The following is a 21,275-nucleotide window of genomic DNA, read 5'->3' as shown; positions in this document are numbered from 1 at the left end:
TCTAGGCATCTGTTGGGATGCACTGTACAGTACACTTGCAAAGTATTTCATAGATAGAATTTAACAAGACTGCACTGAAATACGTTAAAAAAAAAAAAGTTCTAGGAATCCACTTCTGTACATCTTTCACCACATTGGCTCAGAGGTAAATGCACATTCTCCAACCCAAAATCCTAAGAAACTTGGACTTTGCACTTTTGCTAAATAAGACTTTTCCATGAATATTAGCAATAATTAGTGCAGTGCCAATATTATTTGAACATTTATGGTTATCTCAAATATGAAAAGGTGAAATAATGAAGGGATTTTAGGAGACTGAAATGCTTAAAAATTCATAAAGGATAAAACATTCATACTATGTCTTTTTTCAACGAAAAAAAAATACTTTCATCTTCCCAAGTGTCGTTTCAGCTTAGAATTGAATACTTCAGTCCATTTTGTTGAACTGAATCAAAAAGTTTAATTTTTATTTACATTAACATTTAAGTGTCCTTCCCAAACACTTTGTGCTGGGTACTCCCTTCACCCAGGAGTGGGGCACTTCATTATGCTTCAGGTTTCACAGCCTAATTAACACATCCAACCTACTGACAGAGTAAAGGCAGTAAGATCCTAACCACAGACTTTGTGACACTACATACCAAAACAAGAAAATGCAATTTAATCTTGAGGTGACAAAGAACAAAATGTGTTAAATGAATTTGGAAAAAAAAATGCAAAAACTGTTTTTACTAGAGTCACCCCCTCCTTAAAAGATTTTGTTTTCCAAATTTAAAAAGTGTCAAGAAAAGTAGAGGATTTTTTCCAAGAAAAGTTTTCATTCTACAAAAGCCATGTTTTCTATTATAAATCATTCCTTCTATAACTGTTTTTATTCCATTTCCTGAAGAGCAAAGGTATACTTTGCCTCTCCCGAATGTATTGTAATGCTTCCTTATGATTTTTTTTCTTTTTTACATCTGACATATTTTTCCTTATTGCCAACACTGAAATAAACATGACTAAACACAGTTTTCCTGTGAACTTGCATGCAAAAGTAGGTGGGGCAATGTATTTATTTTGCTGTTTATATTAACCTGTTGAAAACAGGGAGAACTTGGCACTTTCTCAAGTCCCAAAGAACAAAGTCAAAATGAAACTAAGCTGTCACTAGGCAACGTCTCTGAGCAGACTAGCATAGAGCTTCAGGACATGCCTCAGAGTTCAAGACACAATTTCCCTCCAAAATCCCTAGCAAAAGGTAATTTTATGTGATTTACACTGGTTTTAGGCTTCAACTTTCATCCAAGGACAACTCCCAAGGGCTTGAACCTTCATCCTGGTAATGAGATGGAGAGTGCGTAACCTCCTCTCCTTCATGTTCCCACAGTTCTCCAAGGGCAAGGAGAAATACATGCTACAGGGGCAGACTGCATCTAACTACCTCAGAAAGTTAGAGAGCAAAAAATTCAAGATAGGTTTAATTCAAGCAAACTCTCTTGGAACTGGTATTTATGAATGCACACCAATGTGATAACCTGTAGCACTGCTGTGCTCATTCTCTTCTCCGTTGAGCTTCAGGTTTGCTTTTTGCAGCAAGAAGAATTATGTATCATGCTGTAGAGAAGCACTCTTCAAAAGAGAAAAGGACTGCATCAAAGCAAGATTTCTACCTTGGACCACAGCAAATTGCTTGTCTAGCCTGTTATTATACTCGAGGCATTCTCAGGCAGCTGGGCCTCATTACAGGCAATGGAGCTTTAGCTATTAACTTCAGAGAGATCAGGATAAAGCACTAAATGCAATGAAGATAATTTAAAACATGTTAAGCAAGAAAATGAAAAGGCATTAGCAATGCTCTATGCTAAGTGTGCTTCCTGTTGAGTGCTGGAGGACCATATATGCCTTGGGACAGATGCTCCTACAGGGTTTTGTTTTTCTTCCGGCCTGGTGGACCACTGCCCTGGAGGAGGCCCTGCCATGTTACAGCAGAATGAACGGCTAGAAGATGAGGTCCATCCCTCCTTCCTCATTATACCAGCCCCAGTGGAGGAAACACTTCCAGGCAGAGCATTGCTGCAGAAAGTAGCTTTGGGGGGAATAAAAACATGTGGTCAAGAGTTTGCCTGTAAGGGATTTGCTGATTCATTTGCTGTAAGTTTTAAGAGCACTAAGGTAGTAAATTGGAAGATGAATGATACAGGCATCTGGGGGGGTCAGACTGGGCTTAGAGCTAAATTTCAAATAGATCTATAGCCTTCCATATAGATCTTTACCTTCCATACACCACACTTAAATGAATGAAGCTGTCTGAGCTGTTACGCTGCAGAAGAGAAGTCTCAGGAAAGAAACATGTAGATGGACAACATAGAGTGCTGCTAACACAGGATGAAGCATTGGGAAGCAGTTAATAACTCTGGGCCCTTGCAGGCCAGGAAGGACAAGGACCGTCAAACCCAGGACCAGTGGGGGGGAGTGTATTCTCCACATCCCCCTGCTGACTTCTGCTGCCGTTTGTCCTGCCAAAGAATGACCCAACAAGGTGGACAATTCAACGGAAACTTCAACAGTAAACAATTTACAGCTTTATAAAGCTAAACCCAACCTGACTGATGCCACTTTCAGCCCTACCAGCTGGCAGTGCTGTACTTAGGGTGCCTTTCCCATGTGGGAATGTGGGAATGTGGTCTCTGCATGTGGTAAAGTTGTTTCTTTTGGGATCTGATGTGAATTTTGTGGAACACAGGAGGGGAGCTTTTCTAGGCATAGGCCATAGGCATAACCAGACTTAATGAAGAGCATCTTGTTAGAAAGTTTTGAACTTTTTCAAAGTCTTAAAAAAGAAACTCTTTCTCCACCATCAATCCTTTGGCTTGCTCACCTCTACAGCAATTTTTTTTAATCTATTTGGGGTTCAGCGCCACATGCCAACCTGCCTGCCAGGTCTATCCTGCCTCCCCCCAAGATACTAAGGTTCATTCTTCAATTTTTAGTGCCATTTATTCACTGTGAAATAACACAACTCCAAACTGATCCAAGTTTAACTTCACCTAAATCCAGGACACGATTAGTCCCAATCCCCCCCCAGAATATTTCTGCATTTCTAAGGAAATGTGTAAGTTAAGCAAAGACAAAATTTCAGCTTTCAACCTACTGAGTTTGTACTAATTTTAACTGAACTGTATTTTTGTGGAAGGTACACTTAAAAAGAACTTTAACAGTTGCTCTCAGATAGACTTTAAGTGATTAATTCTGAAGTGGGTTTTATGAAAGAATGAACAATAACAGCGGAAGGTCCAGGCATTAATATTAACCTGTAATAAAAGGAATCATGTTTAAACCATTCCTAGAAATAAAAGATGAGTATCTGGTCCTACAGTGCTGGAAGAAGCACATAGCTTAAATTATATCCAATCAGGCAAAATACAAATATTAAACATTTATGAGCAGCTCTGATATACTCTGAATTAATCAGTTCTGCACATTTAAAAGTTTTAATATTTAATGCTGCTACCTTAACAGTCCTGCAGAAATATTAAACTTTTGTACAGTCCTTTAAAAGGAATAGCAAGAGATTTTACTACACATAACATTTGAATTGTGGCTGTAGGTTTTGTGCTGGGCTGTGTTTTGTGGACAACCATGATTATAATGTATTGAACTATAACTGAAATTCTCAACATTTTCACCACACATGAAACAGGAATAAGGACAGTAATAATGAAAATAACAATTATTAAGCCAGGGGTAAGTACATGTGCAATCTGATTAAGTCTCCTAGGCATGATGGATTACTCATGAAGGCTTACTAATATCATACTTTCATGAAATCTCTCAGATGAGTGTAAATGGCATGCCAAAGGCATTTTAGATACCATAGCGTATTAGTGTTAGTGTGTTAGTATAGTAAATCTTCCCCAAAACACCAGCTGTGGTAAGCAAAAATATATAGACATATAGATATTCATCTGTCCAGAAATTCCTTCAGTTTAAAAAGCAAACACTGAAATTTGCCCTCACTGCTGCCAGTAATGGTAATTTTAAATTTAATGTATAAGAACCGTTATAGTCATTTATGAGTACTTTTAAAATACAGTGTTTCAAAACACAGTAAAGTTGAAAACGAAGACACAAAGGCATTCTTTAGAAGAGAACAAGTCATATATGATGCTGATTCCATTATTACTTGATTATAAATATATTTCTTGCTTTGATTATAAATATATTTCTGAGATCCTCTACTTTATTACTTCTGAATGAAGTAAAAATTCCTTGGAAAATTCCTAGATAAAACACTACAAAAACAACACTACAAAACAGTTGTAGTTTAGTGGAAATTGTAAGAGGAGAACAAAAAGTGTAAAGCCAATGCTGTGAACATATGCTCAGTTTCAAAACACTTGGACTGACAGCTTGGAGTTCAGATTCTGCAACACCTGAACTCCTGCAACATCTCTTTGCCCCCTGTCAGTCAGTGTAAATTCAATATATAGCTATCGTTCTACCTGGATTTGCCTGCATTTTCATTATAGACCACAAAACTGAAATTACCATACTATAAACCTAATACTACTGGTAAGTTCAGAGAGAACCATACCTATCAGGAATACCCTATCACTGGAGCTATAACTCGTAAAAATCAGTATATGTAGGTCATTAGCCAAGACACAGCCAGCCCCCCATATCAGCTATTGTTAAAAACAACAAACTCAATAAAACATCCCCCAAAAACAACCAAAAAACAAAATTAAGAAGAGATCTCAAACCTTTATTCTCCATTTATCTTTGAGGAAAAATAAACACCATCCTTTAACATCATTCCTTCTAGTAACCACATCTGCCAGAAACGTTTACACGGGGCAGATGAAACAGAAGAGCTCCACTTCAGTCCTTGCATCACTCTCTGCTCCTGCTAACCCACAGTCACACCCAGAGACCTCAAACAACCAAAGCTTCCACACACAAAAACCCCTGCCTCTGAGATTACCCTTTGCTACTTTCACAATATTTCTGGCAAGTGAACTGAAAAAATAGCAATAAGTCTGTCCTCTAATGAGATGCTTCTAAGCAGCATCCAGGGTCCTTTACAGACCAGTTAAAACAAAAGCGGGTCCTTCATTCCCAATGCTGAACATCATTGTCCAAGGGCAGACGTACACATGTGAAACAGTACTGCTGGCTGTTGCTTTGTGAAGTGTTGCGTTTCTATGAAGAACAGAGGTATGGGGGAGGTAAGAGAAATGGCATGAAAGAAAATGCAAGGACACAATCTGAACAACTGTGCTGAGCACAGCCATGAGACCAACACACTTACTCAGCTGATGGAAAGGCCAGACTCCTTCAGGTTGCCAAGGAAATAATTCTGAGACCATCTCATGTCCCCCTGCACTCAAGGAAACAAGACTTCATTAGAGTAAGGAGGAGCTTATCAAAGGAAAAATGGGAGTTACCAACTTTTTTTTCTCCTGCAAGTGATTCATATGATCATGAAAAGAGGTAACCTCAGTGAGATCTACTATCAATGCAGAGGTGTTACTACCATTGCATCAAAAAGGTGGAAGTAACAGATGAGTCATAACGTTCACAGAGGGATACGTGACGTGAAAGTGACCGTGACCAAGAGTTCAGAGAGAGTTTAAAACCAAATCAAAATGATGAACCAAAACTGTCATAAAAGAATTTCTAGAAACTTCTGATTTTTTTCCAGAAAAGTCAGGGAATGCCTTGAAGATAGATGAGATTCTTACTGAAACAGCCATACCAGACTGGGGGAAACACATTTTCAGATCAGAATGGTGAATTAATTAACCAATTAGCAGCTTGACCTGTCTGCACAGACTAAGTTTTTCCCAAAAACAGGAGGGTAGGAAAACGTGGACTAACTTGGAATATACTAAGAAAAACTCTAATGCAGACCTGAAGAGATGAGCAACCATTTTGAGAAAAAGATGAAAGAATTACAAACCACAAGGACACCAGCCACCTAGGTGCTGAGTTGGATCAACCAAAGATTTCTCTAACAGTATACATCCACCACATTTTTCTTCCCTGACTGCACATGCAGCTGCCCCAGAATGGAAATCTCTGGGTATCCCATATAAATTATAGAATAATCTTTAGTGGGAAGCCCATGAGCTCAGATCAGTTTGGATCCATTCAAAAGAATGTCTACATGTGAAAAGATAAACAAAATTTCCAGAACCCCAGAAGTGGTTGTGTTAGGAAAAAAGAACCCTGGATATGAATTTCGTTGTGTTTCTTAGGTACATGTTTCTCTGGACAGTGTGCCACATGTGGATGTGAATATCAGTACCCCCACACAAGTCCTAGAAGGCCACCAGTCTGAGTTGGCCAGACACAGTCCAGCAGTAGGAGGAGAGGAAAAGAAAATAGCAGTTGTGCATTACAGACAGCCTGAAGAAAGTTCTGTTCCTGGTGTATCAGAGCATAAATATGGAGTCAAAAACCAAATTATTATGGAACAACACTTGAATCTACACAGGTGAACTTGGACTTGCAGACCAATATCAGAGAAAGGAAGTTTTCCAGTATGTAATATGGACTACAAATGAAAGAATGGTGGATACTGGCATGGACATCTGTATTGTTTCAATAGACAGAGGAAAAAAGCTGGAAAGTGAACCCCTAATTGGCTGTGTATGTTGCTGACAATGCTGGGGAGATTACTTGTCTCCTTGAAATGTGGGAAAACAGGATTTGATTTGAACCAATAAGAGTCTGAGAAAAAGATTCAGACAGTTAAGAAAGGGCACATCTAATAGCCTGTTCAGGTTTGATGGCAAAAACTCCACCAAATCCTTATATGAGAATAAAAGCCAAATGTATTAAAAGTAAATTGTGTTGAGATGTAGCTCCTCAAGACCCTTAAGCAATTGGCTGTTGTGAGCAGTGGTCTTGTGCTTCCCCAGGCAGAAACATAAAGGCAGCAAGAGAAGGGTAAGGAGTGGCTAAACCATCTTCAGAGGCCCAGGATCTCAGGGTAATTTTAGCTGCTAAAATTTCAGTGCATTTGAGACAGCAGTCCATGCATTTGCAAACTGTTGCTGAAAAACTACAGATAATAAAAATGGGAATTGTGGTTGTAAAGGTAAAAGAGTGGATGTAGGAAATGCTAGTGTGGGAAAGCTGTAAGGACAAAGCAGGGTGTCAGACCTCTCATGCACTTGTCCCAGCCTAGTGGTTTTACATTTAAGCAAGAAGCAGCAGGTAGTTTTCTGTGAGCATCAGGATTCACTCTCCAAACCAAGAATCGTAAATAAGAAACTATATTGCATCAATCACACCACACTGATAAGCTGTAGAGAAGAAGTATGGAGAATCAGCTTTCTGTGAAGCACAGAGAGCTAAATGAATATACTTTAAAGGCTTCTTACCTTTTAACATGGGTAAATACCCTGGGTATTACAGCATGTTCAGTGCACTTTCTCCAAATTGACCTGAAGAATGGTAAACAGCCACTGGAATTAGATCCAAACAGCAAGGAAAGCACAGCTTTCACAGACAAATCCTCACCAATTTGCATTGACAGATGTTGCTTTACACCTGCCATGTGTGAGGGGTGACACAAGCAGCATTTCTTGGCTAGATTGCTGTATCTAGAGGATATCCTAAGGCAGGGATCAGCAGAAATTAAATTAAGGGAGAATGGGAAGAGTCTGATGTGCACATATATAAGTCAAATATGGAAATAAGTACCACATACATAGCAAGACAAAGACATACCTATGCCATTCTAGTGATTTATACATAACTAAGTGTCTTGCTTGCGAACCAAATTCCTTCGAATTTATCATAGATCTAATCATAAAAGGGAGGAAACCTGCAGGCCCCAACAGGGAGTCTGTAAGTTACACATGCGCAGAACGGAGTTGAAAACTGCACAAATTTAAAATAGTGATTTGAAACCTGTTTTTCTTTCAGCAAGTTAATATCTTTTTAAATCAAGCAGTAATTATAAAATAGCCATACACAAGCCTGCCAAACATCTGTGCACCATTTTAATGAAAGCAAACGCTTAAAAAACATTGATGAAAAAGGTAAGGTTATTGGAAAGTTATAAACAAATCCAAAGAGACATTTGAAATTAAACTGTCTTCTAGCTAAAGCTAGAAGCATAGATCCTTCTGTGCTATTGGGGGGGGGGGGGTCAAGGAAATAATACTTGTAGTGTAATTATAAAGCATATTGGAAAGGCAGGTGCTGCAGCTCATTGTTATGCTAAAAAACTCCTAACAATCTTTTATAGCAATTGCAGCTGTCTTTCTTTTACCAGTGTATAATAATTACCCATCTGATTAGCAAATGTAACCACCTGCAGTTAACTGGTTTACCAGTTTAGCTACTTCTAAGGACGAAGTGCCTCTAAAATTCAGACAAGTCAATGTTAAAACTAAAATGCACTTTAAAAGTTTCATACTGAAATAAATAATAATTCCAATGGATGTGGAATTATTTGCACTCTGGTACAAGTGCTCAGAATATAGTTTTACAAAATGTGGAGAAGTGTCCTAAAATGGCCTCAATACATTTTAAAATACCAGGTAGCTCAGTCAGTTTTTTATGAAGGGCAGTTATTATAACCACAATTTTACTAGTAAATATATCCATCACACTACAGGCACACAGGCACCTCAGAGAACACATTTAAATATATAAAGCCATCCTGTATGGCCAAATTCTCATCCTCTTTTTCTCCCCTGGTCTCTCTCTCTCTTTCCCCCACCCCCGCCGATGATCATAGTTTTGCTTCTTATATGAAAGAGTTGTTGCTTTTCAGTATTCTCTACCCAGGCCCGTAAAGCTCTACTCAGCCACTTGCCCAGGGTCATTTGACAGCTGAGCAAAATATTATTAGTTTTTTCATTACCATAAGTCATCATGGTAAAGGACAAGGGAGGTAGATTTTCTATCTGAGCTGGCAAATTTTCATGGCAATTTTTCTGATAGAATGACCTTGCTCTTCCATTTACTCCCACCAGACAACTAAATGTTTAGCAATATAGCAAATTACGTCAGTGCCCTCCTGTGAGATGCACAAGTAAAAGTTATACAAGTTATACTTTGGGACACAGATTTTCATTAAGGTCTTTAACATCTCTCTTTATGTATCTATTGGCTTCAAGGTAATTTGTAGATCACATGTTTTTCTTCCTCTTTCCTTGCCCAACCTTAGCTTTCTGTATGTTCCATCAGAACACATTCATATTTGAAATTGGCTGTTTTATTTACCTACCCTTGTAGCTTCCTTCTAGATCTGAACGTGAGTTTTTTCCACTCCTATTCTGCTTCCTCTCATTTAAGAGAAGGGAGTCAAGCAAGGAACATTTCGTACTGGGTAAGTCTGACTTCCATTCAGAAAACATCATAACAGAACCCCAAGTGTGTTTCCCCGACACCTCTCTCACTAACTGTTGATCCCACTAGCTGATTTTTACTAAATATGACAAAAGGGTAAACATCCAAAAAGTACTGTGCTTCTGTAAATCTCCTGAAAAGTCAGTGATGCAAGAAAGGCACGTCGTCACCTTCATTCCCCAGGGAGGGGAAGGTTGTCACAGCCACATTAGTAGACACCAGACAACCCACATGGCACAAGACATTATGTGTGCTCCAGCTGCAGGAAAAGCCCCGTTCACAGCTTGTGCCTTATCAGAGGCCGACTAATCCCAGCTCAAGACACAAAGCCACAGGGAACCAACCTCTTAAGTTCCCCTCAGTGGACTGCCGGGAGAAGGGGGCAGTTTGTGGGGTTGTTTCCAATTTTTCTTTTTGTTGGTAATGGACAACCCTTTGCTTTAACCAGTAGCATCCTGACATAAACACTTAAGAACTCACTATTCTACACAGTTATGAATATCATACATGAAACTATCTAGGCAAACATGGGCTATTCTTTAAAAGTAATAATAATACTGTGAATAGAAGCAAGTACAAGTTTTTGTTGTTGTTGTTCACAAATAAAATTGTATTCTAATTTCTGGGGGAAAAATCCACAAATTTATGCTGTGCCTTGCAAATACTTTCTCATCCCAAAAAGGATAAAAGCTCAAATTATGTAGGTACTATATGTAATAAAAACCCCACTGCATCATCAAGAAGACAGGGATTGGAATAAAAGAGAAAGGAGGTGTGGAATGTACCCCATGTTGCAAGAGGTCTCCTGGAGCAGGTTAGGCCCATGCAGGTCTCAGCTGTACATTCAGGATTCTCTAGATCAGAGGTTTTATTCTGATGTAAAAGTGAGTCATCTTTTGACTTTCATCCCATTGTAGGTCAGAAGCATTTACGGAAATTCTAGGAGAAATTCACATACTATCAGTCTCCTCCCTCAGAAGGGAGGAAGAACCGCAAGCAGCAGTGGAGCTTTCTGAGAAGAATACTCAAAAAAATATTTTTTTTTCCTGTAAACAGAAGGTTCCTGCCCATAAGTGGATCTAAAGAAAATAAAAACTACCTGAGGGGTCTCAAAATTACAGCTCCTGCTGTATCAGACATTGCTGGTACTTCACCCACCAGCAGGTTTCCAGCATCCCCTAGAAGTTCTCTGTGTGAATTAAATCTCTCTCCTCAACCCACAATCCAAGGAAGATGAGGAAGCCCCTGGCGTGATGGCACAAGATTTGTGCCCCTTTTTTACACCTTGAGATTCTTTGTTGTTTCCTTGTTCACTAAGTTTTAGGTCACAACAAATCCATATAAACCCTCCATCCTACAAGGCAGATTGGAAGGTGCCCTGCAGATTGCAACGCAGTTGGAAGGAAAGCACAGACACCTACATTGTGAAATACAGTTTTTATGAATGTATTTTAGCTGCTTTTTATATTCTGGTTCTGCTGCAGTGGGTACAATTCCTGGGTGCAGGAGTGAGCAACGTAGCATGTCTTACTACACTGGGTTTATCTCGCTGTCCCTGGGTTTTGGCTTAACTTCTTCAGCCTCTAAATGGTGATATATCACGCACCATGTTCATTTTGTATTTGTAACAAAGTCTGTACAGACTTAAGCTGTTGTAGTTTTCTTGCATTTGACTTTGTAATGTTTCTAAGGCACCTGAATTTAAACGTACGGCACTGCTTTCCATGCTGAACTTGCCATTATAAAATAGACTCCACAGACTTGTAATAATGTGTTTATGAAACAACTGAGATGTAGGAAAACTTCACTGAGGTGAATGGAGAGTTACTGTATTTACAGAAAACACTGTGTCTTACGGAAGCTGAGTTCAATCAAAACACAGTGGCAGCTGAAACTGCTTTCATATAAGAAGAGCAGAGGTCTGTTACAAACACTTTCTCAGTGTGTGCTGTATGCAAAGGCAGGAGAAATTAGGATCTACATTCTATAAATTGTTTTCCATCTTCAGGGCTGTAACTTTTAAGTCTCCATCTAGAAATATCTAAAATCTGAACTTTGCCAAGATTTTGAGCACCATTAACTTCATCTGCACTTGTGTATGCTGGAAACCTTTTAATATGTTGTCATCCCATGTGATGGACGTTTAAAATCTGAGGCAGTGCAGATCACCCGGCACTTTTACACAGACTGGGGTCTAGGAAATGGATCACTCCCTGCAGGAACAGAGAAGGAAGCTGAACCACAGCTTTTTGCAAGGTTAAAGCAGAAATGGATAACTGCATACGTAAGTGCTTAGCACCTTGCTAGCAGTAAGCGAAAGAGCTCTTTGTCTCCAAACCAACCACCTCTGTGGCTGGGCTGAGGGGTACCAGGCTGCTGACTTGAGCCCTTCTCCTCATGGCTAGCCTTTTTGTAGCCTTTGCAGTTTTATGTGCTTTCTCTAACGCATCTTTGTTAACAATTGAAAAATGCTTTTGAAGTTTACTGGGCAATAAATAAAATAATACGCATATTAATTTCAGCAATAGTGGATACATTTAAATAAGATTTTATCAATGCAAATTTGCCATTAAGAATGTAATTATAAATGTAAGGAAATGTACATATATGCTTTAAACATTAATCTGTCCATGTACCGTGGACAAATATATATGTAATCATCTGGTAATGGTTCAGAGCATAATGCTATAAAAAAAAGTTGTGGAATTTTTATGTTTTAGGTTCTGTGAATTTCTATTCACATGTCAACCTTATTGACTCTAGTTGCTTCAGTAAAATCCACGATTACTTGTGAAAATCATTGTTGCAAAGTCAGGCTGGAAATTTGCTAAGAAACTGAAATTTTGCAAAGAATTAGGTTTTGAAAAGGCAATTTGGAATTTTTTTAGTTGCAAATGTTGGGGGTTTCTTTAAAGGAAAGCAGGGAGTAGATGAGTAGATACTCTAAGTGTCCAATATTCTTGGCACCTTTTCCAAGTTGTCCTCTCATTGAGCCAACATGATCCACTTTTCCAATTTCTCTTCCCAAATGAACACCTTTCTTCCCTCCTGCACAGGAGAGCTGCAGCCGTGCTGTCCCACGGGAGCTATGGGGCTCCAGCCCCCCGAGCCCAGCTACACACCAGGACAGCGTGTGAGCAGGCTCAGCACACAAGCACCACTTGGCACCATGCGAGCCTCCAACATCAACTTGAACAGATGCAAAGGTATATTAAAGAGCCATTTGCCAACTGCCCACCCAGTTTGCTGCATAACACCTTCTGAAGATGTTTTTAAACACTTATACAGAATCGTAATTTGAAATGTATCTCATCTTTGCACACAGCCCTCACTGAGAATAAGTTGATGTGTCAGTTGGAGGTTGGCGTCAACCATTTTTGGATGATTGGTTTCAAATCCTCTAATCAGCTTACCGTCCAAATAATTGAGCTGTGTGTTGGGGAAGGCCCTTTGAGGCATGAGTGAAGACATCCTCTCTCCAGCCCCAAAGCAAAATTAGAGCTGTCATTTCCAGCCCCCCACGTTGCCTGCACCTCCCTGCACCAGCCAGCCAGAAGCTGCTTTGTTTGCCCAAGAGTATCCTGACCTCCCAACTCCCTACTGCGTGTGTAGCTAACAGAATAGCAGGGTGCTTTTATCTTTCTAAGAAATATTGATTTAGTATACATGTAGATTTGAAGCTAAGATGTAGATACATATTTTTCTTCTATTTTATTGACAATTATAACCCTCACTAAACTACTCTTACCAGCCACTCTATAAAACAACAGGAGACACACTGTGATTCTCATAGAGGAAGCCTAACTCACAAGTGATATAAATAGCAAGGAAAATACATACATTGATGCTGACTAGAGTAACAAATGGAGGGAGTTTCTACTTGCCCAAGCAGCCCACTAGGGGATTTAAAATAAGGGTGGTGTACTGTGGGGTGGTTTCATCCCATGCTGTGCTTGCTTGAAGGGAGGAAATTATTGCTTGCCAATAGGGACGATACTGCTGCCACCTTCAGTGCTCCCTTTCTGGCCATCCGACCTGGTGAAAAGTCCCCTCAGGAAGGTGAAACATCAGTCTGTACTGGAAAAACGGCACTGACAAAGTTTGCCCATTCCCCCTGAGCTCACACCTCCCCTGTCCATACTGACCAGGACAGCTGCCATCTCCATACCCTTTTTACAACCTTCCCTCATTTCCAACAGCTAAAGAAGAAGAAATGGGTTAGAAGCTCTGTTTTCCTCTTCCCTCACAAACTACCATGTCCTGTTTTTTATATCTTCCCTTTATTATCTTCCTTTTATTATCTTCCCTTATTTCCTAGTTCTCTGTAATTACATATTGGGACATCAAACCGTGAAGCAGGGACTGCTTTTGAAGGCTTTTATAATTAGCTTTTCTATTGTGTCCTCTAATACCTCCTCTGGCTTTAGACTTACTTTTTTCTGTTCACAACCTCCTGAACATATGGTGGTAAATATGCAGCATGCTGTGAGCTTCACCTGGAGTCTACTTACAATATATCTGCAATGTAAATAACAGACTTCGTGTCAGTCAATTAATCACACACCAGTGGTTGGCAGAGGGCAGGCAGATTGCAGGAAGAGAAATTGGAAAGTGGTGTCTTGATCAGCATTGGACTTGAAGTATTCAATATTACCTAAGCCAGCGTGCTTCTGTGGTATCACTTCTTTGGCCTAAAAATACTGTTACAATTGCATTAGGTGTTGCCTGATATCATAACGACTCGATTGAAGGCCAAATTCTCCACTCATCAGGACCATTTTGATAACATTTCACCCATTGGAGTCATGATCCCATTTCCGCCAGGACAGGATATGACCCAAATGCAAATTTCATGCGAAAATTAAATTAAATGTAAAGTGATTCCAGGATGATACACAAAGTTTAAATAATGTATTCCAGTAAAGTGTTTCTTTTTGGTAAAACTAATTAAGATTAATTACTTTACAGGCATGTTTCACTCTGTTTTTGCAAGAATGCATAAGAGCAAGACTAAGTACTCTGTTTACCTGATTCACTTTATTTAACTCAGGGATTCAATTCATAAGCATATAATCAATTATAGTCATAAACAAATCATTTTGTGTTTTAAAAAAAGGACTCTCTACTTCAGTAGGGCTTTTCTAATTTGAAGATCTCAAAGAATTTTCTGTACTACATTAAAACCCTTGTTATTCCCATGGAGGACAAATGAAAATATAGAAATAAATCACTTAGTATTTAAATGCAGTTGGGTAGAGCACAGCACAAAAGTTAAGACCTAGCAGGAAGAATTTTCCTAACAAAAATAAAAATCTCATTGAAAGCAAAGAAATAACCTATTTATGGCTGCGATTCCCCCATGTCTCACTGTACCCGGCCCCAGACTCGCCTCTGCCGGGGCCAGTGCCCAGGAAGGGCTTTGCCCCAGGGATGGCTTCAGACAAGGGGACAAACAAGCACCCTCAGCGACCTTCCACCCATCTTACACACACCAAACTACAGTTTGGCTCTACAGGTCTCCAGAGGGTTTGTGTTACAGCCTTCATCCTATTTCTTCTGAGACTTTATTCCCATGGGGACCACCACACCCTTTCTTTGCAGCTGCAGAGGCTGCCCTTTACAGAAAGCTCCTCTTTAATCGGGAGCCAAATTAGAACTTCAGAGACTAGACTAACCTTTGGCTTAAGAGCCACTGACTTCTGACAGCCACCAGAAGAACCAGTTATGTGTCCATGCCAACAAATTATCTCCCAGATATGACTAGAAACCTAAAACCTGCTGTTCCAAAGGGCTTTGCTGCAAGGGTGGGTGCAGAGGCAGCCCTGTGCTGGGGCACCCCCACCTACCCAAGGACCCCCAATGTCCTTCATCCATGGCCACCCTAATGGAGGGGGCCTCTCTCCCCATCACTGCCAACTTCTGCTCAGCCTGGACAGGACCACACAGCTCAGGAGCCCCCGGGCCATCTGGAACATGAACCAACCCCCAGGACAGCCAGACCCTGATGGCCTACATACCCATCGCTGGGATCCACAGGAGGTGCTGTAGTAGAGTAGTTCTTTATTTTCAGCAGGGACATAAAAACTGGGTTTGTTGGGGACCAGTGCCTCACCGCTAAATCTCCCAGTATCTGTGGGGTATAGTAGAGTCTTAATGAGGCATTTCTGTGCCTGAGGCATGTGCAAGGTCCCTCTCTGCATGAGTTCTCCTGGGGTTAATAAATAGCTGAGCTTACCTGACCGTCTTCAGTTTCGGTGAAGGCATTACCCTGGGTCTTTTCCCTCTGCTGGCTCCTGATTTCCATCAAGCTTTCAGGTATTTAGCATCTTTGAGACCTGTATCCCTATGTTACTTTTAATTGAAGTTAACCTACACGTTCAAAAAGGAGGACAGACGGTGTACTGAGAGTGCCTGAGAAAGAGCCTTTTCACATACATTTGCTTCAGGGACAAATACATTTATTTTCAAGCATAAGATGCAGAAAAGGCAACCACACCACAGCAACGTGAAGAACATTTATTTAGCATATTGGTCTACCACGACTTGCTTGCCAATGAAAATAGCACCAAAGAAACAGAAGCAATAAATACATAGGGAGATTTTAATATTATGGACATTACTATGCAGTGGACCTAATAACATAAGTAAAGTGAAGTTTAGGTATCTAAAGAATGGCAGCTTTTGCAGATATGTAAAAGCTAGGAAAGTTCTTTATATATATATATATTTTAGAGAACATGGGTTTGAAGAATTTAACTGGGTAGTGCAAAAAGCATACACAGCCCCAGGAAGGGCCAGGTTGTACATTGATCTTCCAGCCCTGAAGGAGGGACAGGCAAGGCTGTGTCCCCAGCCTGTCCCCTAGGAGAGGGGTAGCCAAGCAGCCCTTCCTTGTGGCTCTGACCAGCTCAATGGGGAAGCAGGGCAGAAAATTCAGAGCACTTCAGCCCAGCCCAGACCCGACCTCCCCTTCCAGAGCAAGCATTGTCAGCGCCAGGCATGTGGGCACGCTATCTGTGGCCAGACAGGCTCAGGGGGACTGGTACCCCTCTGCATGACATCCTGAGAAACCATTGGGTGGAAAAGCCAACACTCAACATACATGGGTGTCCATATCTCCTTGATTTGCCCTCTGAAGTGCAAGCATTTAATTTTGACCTGCACAGCACTTTTGGTGCCTGTGTGGTACCTTGCACCACTGGCACGGCCGCAGGCTCTTGTGGAGTTAGCCCGTGTCCAGCCCATGTCAGGAACATGCTGTGGGCTAACACCAGCTCAAGCTCTGCCTCAGGACAGACCAGCCGTTTCACACTGCAGCCTCCACTAGGTTCAATTAAGGGGCTTTTTTCTCTGAACAGGACTTGGCCAGGGAGCAACACTTGGGTCGGAAAAAAAGACAAGCCTTGAGGCAGAAGATCTTATAATATTTCTGAGTTAATTTATAATCGTAACGTTTTCACTCTTAAAATATAAAGTAAGATGGTGTTGTGATTAAGGTGCAGAATATCTAATTTGAGAGGTACATAAAAGGAAATCAAGGAATGCTATCTATCAGAAAGATAACTGTAAAAGGATCAGGTCTTCCCCCATCCTCGCCATAAATCTTTCACTGAGAAGAACTACTAGGCTATAAAGAACAAGAATTTCAAAAAATAAAAATGAAAAAGGAGACATGTTAAACACTACCTAACAAGCTTCATGACATGAGCACAAAAGTCTTAAATTCAATGTCATAAATTCAATACCATCAAAAGATTCAGCTAGTATGTCCTTAGCGACGGTACTGTGTAAGTCAAGTACAATATTAAAAGACACTGAAATCTTTAATATGTGTTAAATATTTTAAATTCATAGGTCTGATTCACAGAAATATCACAGAGGCATCATCAACCACTTTTTCCCCATCACATTCTTTTATAGATGTGCCACAGTTTCTGCGATTAAAAGATGGCCCAAACATTTATAGAAACGGATGAGCCGGAAAACCGTCCTTGTGGACATGATTGCATGCAATCATTATGCCTACTCCAATAAACACACCCAAATATGCCATGATTAATACCTGCATATGTTTAAATTACCACTTTGAAAGAGATTAGATTTAAGGCAGCCCACGTGTTCCCAGAGGCAGCTTGCAGTGATTATTCCTTACAAGTATTTTCATGGGGAAAATACCTTGTTCAAAAGTACTGAATGCTGTGATACTGCCATATAAAACCCTCTCCTTTTAGTTTCACATTTAGGACACATAAGCCTTTATTTTATGTTTAAATGTACTAATCTTCTTAACGGTATAATCAAGCCTCTAATATACAATATTATCAGTTTATATTTAGAAGGAATAACCATCACGCTAGTGGTGATGGACATATCTCTCCATTCATCTGACTGAATTAACCAGGATAAATCCCTTTCCCCAATTCATTTCTGCAGAGACAGCAAGCGGCTTTATTTTATTTAAAAGCAAATTATACAGTTGCAAGATATTTATAGTTAATATGTAAAAATCCTGCTTTAAGTTTGAGAAACATTTCTTTCTTCCTCCATTTCTCACAGGGAAATGTTCCAGTTTGTAGCTTTTTAAATAACACAGGATATTGCAGGCTACAAATTCAACAAAAGGTATTCCCTACAGTGAACAAGTCACAAAAACTTAAATTGTTTGCGTCCTTCCACAGCTTTGTGTTCTTGGAAACTAAGAATAAGCCTGAGTCTTTGGGTGCATTTAAGTAAGTTTATATTTAAGCATATCACAGGACTCCTTCTTTTCTTTAAGCAGAACGGGGCGATCTCCCAGTAATTCCTAATTCCTGCCCAATATATTACCAGCTTTGTACCACATAAAAGGTGCTTCTGCCAATACAAAACCTAAGCCAGATCTAAGCCACAGAAATGTGGTCTTCCTGGGAGATATTAAAAGGGGATTTTCAAGACACCAGGCAGTTGGGCTATCTTTTGGCATACGATAGGAATTACATTAGGCCTGTCATGACACAGACCGTAAGCATAATAAATAGCTTCTAAATACCCAGGATCCTGGAATATATATTAAGTTCTCTGCCAACCCACTCACATATATTTCCTTGTTGCACCTCTTCTGATTCTTAAGAGCACATTAAATGATTAGCCACCCAACATGCATAACTATTTATCCCAGCAGCAATCTGATTCCCTGCAACAGAAAACCTCCAGAAGCAACAAAACAGCCAGGTATGTAACAAAGGATATCATGGAATACGCTCGTAAGTGTATAACTAAAATAAATTTATTATTATACTTTCATTATATCTAAACATTTACAAGTTGTTCAAGAGGAATAGAGGAAATATAATGTGTTATTATATTAACTTCTGGTTTGCCTCAATGGTAAATACCTATACAAGGTACCAGCAAGTAAAACTCAAAACTAAAAAAGCCATCACATTCTGGTAAGCTAATTACAAAGGCATCAATCTCTCTTTATACCAGAGCACAGTGTTCTTAACATAAAAAAAGCTCAAAGAAGATGATTCCCCTCTAATTCAAATTCATTACAACCACTCTGCATGCTAAACATAATAAGCACATGTTAAACTCAGCAGAAGAGATGAAAACTGAACTGGCACACAGCTGGAACATCATCCAGATCATTTGACTGGGGCATTCTTTTCCTACCGATACATCTCCCTAGCAGTTTTGGGGGAAGTTCCTAGACAGAAGCTGTCGATCCGGCTATGTTCTCCAAGCAATGAGCTCAGCCCTTTGAAAAGCATGGAAGAGGGGAATAGTCTGGTAAACTGAAACTCTGACTGCTCCCTCATGCATGGTCATCCCTTCTGCCTCACCTTTCTGCACGCTGGGGTCGGGCTTGCCCCGACGCAGCGCTGCCCCAAGAGGGATGGAAACTGCCATCCAGGTGTTCATCTTGAGGAGTAAATTAGTAAAATTTTCAAGAAGAGAGTAGAGTTAAAGATTGTCCTGTTGCCCAAAGGTCTTGTCTCATCACTGGTATGACACGATGCACCAAGGAGCTATGGGCTTTGCTGGCACTGATCCTCTTTCATGGGGACCATAGTTCTTCTCCTCCCTGGCGCATTAAAAACTAGAGTGCTCCAAGGTGTCAGACAGAACATGCAATTTTTGTTTTGTCAGTGATTCAGCCAGCCTAAAGATTCAAGGTACTATGCGTACTAGTGCCTGTATGAGTTCTGCACCTCACAAAAAATCTACATGCTCTAGAGAAAATGTGTCAATTAGAAAAAAAAGTGTTCCCTGTTTCTGACTGTTTGCACATAGAGAATACTTGGTAACTGCAACAAGTGCAGGCTTTGTAAATCTGGAATGAAAAGTTAATCATTACAGTGCAAGTCACTCAGTAGTGTTTCTTAGCAGTTTGTGATGTGCAGTCAGAAGAAATATTGTACTGCAATTAATTTTACAATGTGTTTTCTCAAATGGAAAATGTTGCAAATAGCAGTAGAATTTGTTCTTTGCTGTAATCTCACTAATTGGGAAAAAGGCGCTTAGGGGGAGCTAGACATTGGGGTTTCAGGCAAGGCCCCAGAAGAAGAGGAGCCAGGGTATAATACACCACCACCTCTGCTCAAAGACAGTTTAGAGTTTAAAATAACAATTTGTACTAAGAAAACAGCCAGATGCCATCGCATTGGCTTTCCCTCAGTGATGAATGGCATGAAAGCTCCCTAGCATCTGCTACCACTTGATGAAACAAAACTTACATCTCTTTGAGTGAAAAGGCCCACAGATGCTCACTGGAGTAATCTGGGCTGCCTGAGGCTGGGGAGGGACTGGTGCTGCCAGCCCCGACCAAACCCGTACCTTTTTATCTCCACTTGTTGAGGAAAATACTGCAAACATCACAGCTCTGCTGAAACTCCATAATTTTCACTCTGCATTAACTCTATGTTGAAGGAAAAGCACAGCAATGAAGAACATAGGGGATCATTTCCCTGAACCCGCATCTCTCAAAGCCAATTTCCACATCTGCTGTGAGCAGTTCCTTTCTATTTCAGGTGGGCAGCCCTGTAAATATTATTCCTTGAAAAAAGAATTATAATTCTAGAGACATGAGGGCCTATCTGTCTATAAATGAATGCCAATTCTATAGATGCACTACAACAGGTTTTCAAGTCTGGAAGCAGAAATATCCTTTAACTGTACACACCCAAAAGAAGCCAAGTCACAGATCTCCTGTAAGTCTTTTTTACTGAACACTGAAACAGGGAAAAGATTTCTGCTGAAAAAGAAAACTGATCAATGACTAGATGTAAAGGAAAATGTGATCAACGTATACATCAGAGGCCGCAGAGCAACCACAGGTGTCATTATAGAAAACATGAGTTTGTTACCTTGGAAATGTCAGTATTGCTACAAACTGCACTTTTGTGCCTTAAAGAGCGAATTATTATTCTGTAATTTACTTTGGGAACAAACGCGAGGAGAGTGGTGAGGGTTACTTGTCTGAATCAGATCTGTTCAGTGGCCGGAAATTAAATGGTCAACTTGTCAGAAGTAGAACTGTTCGATTTTTGGTTCAGTGACCAAAATGAAAAGAAAAAGAAAGAAAAAGAGATCAGCTTGGGTTAACATAAAAGGAGAAGTACTGAGGGGTTTAGCACAAAAAAATAAATTAAAATATCGGTTAGGTCAATATGAAAATCTTCAATGAACCCAAAAAATTAGATAAAGAATTTTGTTCAAGCAGAAAAGTCTCATTTCATTTTCTCATCATGCAGCTAACTTTTTTTTTTCACAGTCAGTTTCACAATTAAGATACTTTTCAAAAACAAGAATCAAAACTTTGTTTTGGAAATATCAGTAGCATATTTCAAATGCTTCACTTTCTCCCATTTTCCATTAAAACATTTACCAAGTCCTACTCAAATACATGATCAGTTTTTTTCCTTCACAAAGCCAGATTT

At 39.9% G+C, this 21,275-nt stretch overlaps 1 protein-coding gene across 2 annotated transcripts in view; it reads right to left on the bottom strand.

Moving 5' to 3' along the window:
- Nucleotides 1–21,275, bottom strand: part of RELN (reelin) — a 297,550-nt gene that overhangs the window by 264,738 nt on the left and 11,537 nt on the right. The window lies entirely within an intron of this gene.

Source organism: Phalacrocorax aristotelis, chromosome 1 (genome assembly GCF_949628215.1).
Source record: "Phalacrocorax aristotelis chromosome 1, bGulAri2.1, whole genome shotgun sequence".
NCBI classification, from domain to species: Eukaryota; Metazoa; Chordata; class Aves; order Suliformes; family Phalacrocoracidae; genus Phalacrocorax; species Phalacrocorax aristotelis.
Note: the sequence above shows the minus strand (reverse complement) of the source record. Positions and strands in the feature narration are given on the sequence as shown.